Below are 4,394 nucleotides of genomic sequence, written 5' to 3' on the forward strand. Positions count from 1 at the left end.
TTAGGTAATTTGGAGGTGCCTAGGGGCAAAATACCAAGTTAAGCATTTCAGATAGAATTGGATAGATATCCATTCTAAATGAACCAGGGATTAATATATTGTGAAGATATGGTGTATCCTAGTTCCAGGGTCGACCCTAAAGCCAAGTAATCCTATAGGGACTCTTCTTGAATTCTCTTATAATGATCTTACCTACTAAATGCTAGAGGTTAAGATCAATATGTGGAATTTCAAGTTGAGTAAAAAGAAGAGTTTTGAATTTCTAATGGTGGGGTACCTCTTCTAATTTTCTAAGACTAGTCAATAGGAAAGTCCTATGGCTAGACCTAGGCTACTAAAGAAGTTTTCTAGACCTCAACCAAAAGTGAGGTCAACAGTGGACTAAAAACCAAAAATATTTGCCTTATATTTATTTTTAAATTAATTAAATACATTAAAATTATTTTAAATCATAATTATTTAAATATTAATCATATTATTGTGAAGTTTGGAGGGCTTACTCTTCATGTGCTTAGGAGTGTTCTCTAATTTTTCTAAAATTAGAGAAGACCCCTAACATTAAAAGCCCTTATTTTTAGTTTTAATTACCTTTATTTTAATTAGAAAAATTATAAAAAATTAAAATACAACTCAGAGAAATGCAAAGCTTGGTTTTCTAGGTTTATTATGGTCAGAGGAACTTAAACAAAAATAAAAATAAAATTTAAAAAAGTTTAAATGCTTTTTTCCATTTAAAATCAATAAAAATATTAAAAATTAGAAAAATAAGAAATAATTTAAAAATTACCATCATGTCCCAAAATAAAGAGAATGGTCTTGTAAAATCCCTGTAAAAATTTAAAAGTCAAAAAATTATTTTTAATATAAAAAAGTTGTTTCTAAGTAAATAAGAATTTTGGCTTAAAATAATTATAAATAATAGAATAAAAATCAGAAAATTACAAAAATTGATTTGAAGGGTTTCTTGAGACTAAAGGCACTTAAAAAAATTAAAACTGAAGTTAAAATAAAAAAGTTAATTTTTAGGTTTTTTTCTAATTGAAAAATAATTAAAAATATAAAAAAATTAAAAAGATATAAATATATTTCAAAATATCATAAATCTCACACTAATTGCAGAAATCAACATAAAAATACTTTTATAAATTTATAAAGTGTGAATTTATATACTTTAAGTGTTTAAATGCATTTCCCCCCATTTTTGGATAAAATAATTATAAAAATAAAATAAAAATCATAGAAAAGTGAAATTTATTTCTCTGAGTTTTCTTAAGTTAGAGAGATAATGAAAGATATTAAAATGAATATTTTAAATAAAAATATGCTATTTATTTATTTATTTATTAAAATCAACTAAAAATTTTAAAAATTAAAATATATTTAAAAAATTCAGCTAATTGGACCAATGGTGGTCGATTAGTTTAAGCAATGAAGAAGGTCAATTGAGCTAATTAGGTTGGTGACGCCCCATGGATTGACCTGAAAAAAATATTTTCGATCAATGGTAAGTCGACGGGATGATAGCCAATCGAGCGAATAACATGGACAACATATCAACAAAACATGCAAAAATAAGACATTTTTATGCAATTTTAAGTTTCGTGTAATGCACTTAACATGGATGCAAAGACATGCAAGTAGATGAGATCCAATCAACATCGACGATGGAACATACTTGTCCTAATAGTCTCACAGGGAGCCTAGGATAGGATGGTAATAAGATGTACTAACTGCTCGTCGCAAAGGCAATGGACGACCCACCCCTATTTGCCCGGCATGAAAGATTTTCGTAAGAGAAAACTTTCATGATCTAAGGAACATTAAAATCATCCGACCTTCTGTTCTCTAGACCCCCTAAGTGGGTTTCATTCTTCCCATAACGAGAATAAACCATCGAAACAAATGTGAAATTGCTACAATCTCAGCTTTCAAATTTTGGACTAAAATAAGGTAGTTTTTGCTCTTAGATTCATAAGGGGTCGCAAAAAGCACCTAAACTATGGGGCTTTTCTCTATTACAAAACCCTAACCTAATTCCTCTATCATTCAAACCTATGGGGCTTTGTTAGAAGAAAAAGAATAATTGTTTCAAGGATTCTCACCAACATGATGGTTGATCAAAGCGTTCTCTTTGTTTTTCTATGCTCCAACTTTGCTAGTAAGAAGCTCTTTTTCTTCCTTAGAAGAGATGATGATGCCTTACTTCTTTAGGAGGGATAAAGCTCCCCTCTCCTTTGCAGTGCAACTCCTCTAAGAAAGCTCTCTCACACACTCAAAGGAAATTTGGAGGACGAAGAAGAAGATGTGCATGAAATTTAATGGAAGAAGAAGAAGAAGAAGTAGGGGTGCAAGAGGCAAGGCATTTTTCTCACATTTCTCCAAAGCTCTCCACTACAACAAAACTCTTCAGTTCTAAGGAGGAAGACCATCTCTCCACTCCAAGCCAAGGAAGAAGAAGGAGAAGTACAGAAAAAATTTGCCTCTCAAGCTCTCCCAAGAAAGAAGAAGAAGCTCTAGACTTAAAAAAATAGGAACTCTTCTATCTAGGGTAAGCCAAGGAAGAAGTGTGCCCAAGACCATTTTCCTCCATCCTTTTTGCCAAAAAAGGCAAGTAGCTCCTCTTCAATTTTCCTCTCAAAAAGCCTACAAAAGGCTTTCTCACCACCTTTTTTACTTTCCTAATTAATATCTCCCCATCATCCAAGAAAACCTAACCTTTTCGGTTGCCCAAGGAGGTTTTATGCCTCGATTTCATTAAAAAACATTGAAGAAATCATAGCCTGAAAATAGACTGGTGCTTAAGTGTTGAGTGTTGGGCGATTAGGTGCTAGGATCAGGGCACCAACTTTCTGCCTTCTCGATTTTGAGCCACTTAGGGGCTATTTTGGGTGCCTAAGTTATGGATCTAGTATACTTACTTTTTGTGCTTTTAGGTTGGAAGGACTAAATTTGGAGCTGTTTTGGGCGCCTGAAGAAGGGTTTTGGTGGTTTGTAAGCTATGAAAAATTAAATATTAATAAAATACAGTCTCATAAATTTGAAAATAAGCACTATCATAAGCATTACATTAGGGTTTTTAATGCTAATGGGCGCTCTAAGTTACGGTGCAGGTGTGGCGCCCTGAACCCCAATCTTCTCTGAAATGAATGTGGGAAGGTCTTATTGAGTCTTCAAGCTACATGAGGTTATGTATGCATGTTACTTGCTCCCATAATATTTGAAATAGCATCCAAACACATGATATCAAAAATTGATGCCAACACTGGCCCTCAATCGCCATCTTTTTATTAGTTATTGATTAATTTTATTTTACCTGCTTTATTGCATGTTGTATGTGTGTTAGAGATATCTATTTTTTTTCTAGGTTTCTTTCTATGTTTGATTGCCTAGTTAGGCCTGGAATACGTTAGACTCTTAGGATGAGAGATTTTTACCCAACTCCAACTTTAACTTTATTATTCAAAAGTCACACTCATAATTAAAATTTAAACATTATAACTCATAACTTAATAAAAATATTTGCATATTCACACCCAGTAGACATTGAATCATCATGCATTTTATACTAATTGAATTAAATAAAATCAATTAAAAAACTTAATGGTGAAGGTTAACCATATGTGTTTAATAGCATAATCTTACACTTTCTTTTTGTCACTTCAAGCCTTCACACATTGCATAGGAGGGGGGATCAAACCTGTGAGTATCATCTCCCTAAAAGAGTGAATTTTTCTTTCATACAAATTAACCTTAATGACTCTTCTAAAATGCATTATATATGGACATGTGTAGCCCTTTCACAACATATACTTCACAGTTAGAGTCTCACTTATAATAAAAAATATAATTATAATTAAATGAACTTCTCTCAAACATTGAACTTCGATTAATCATAACATCTCTTTCAATTTGCTTTGCTGAGTCAAAACTATCTTTGCATAAATAATAAAATTTAAAGTTTTAAAATGATAAAATATTTGAGTGAGGAGCATACATTACTTGTGCTATTTGATCTTCAAGATCAGGAAATAAGTTTCAATGCATATGTTCTAATAACAAAAACCTACCACTCTTAATGTGCATGCGACTATACTCGTAGTCTTAAATCATAGGGGATTCTAGCTGGTAGCCTATTTTAGGAGGGTTGTAAGTGCAAGAGAGTTGGTTTAGGTTTTATTTCTCAATATGAATGAAACTTATAAATTCCTTCATTTTTTTTAGGTTTTATCATGTACCTTATTGGTAAAACTCACCTTAGAAGAGGTTCTGAGGCAGTTTTATCGGTCTGACCACGAAATTGACTTCTCTTAGGCTTTTTTATCGCTCTTTCCATCGAACATATGTCCTAACTTTCTAAATTTTATTTAACTCAAACAATAATTATCGCTTTACTT

Source organism: Phalaenopsis equestris, unplaced genomic scaffold, assembly GCF_001263595.1.
Source record: "Phalaenopsis equestris unplaced genomic scaffold, ASM126359v1 Scaffold000374, whole genome shotgun sequence".
Classification (NCBI taxonomy): domain Eukaryota; kingdom Viridiplantae; phylum Streptophyta; class Magnoliopsida; order Asparagales; family Orchidaceae; genus Phalaenopsis; species Phalaenopsis equestris.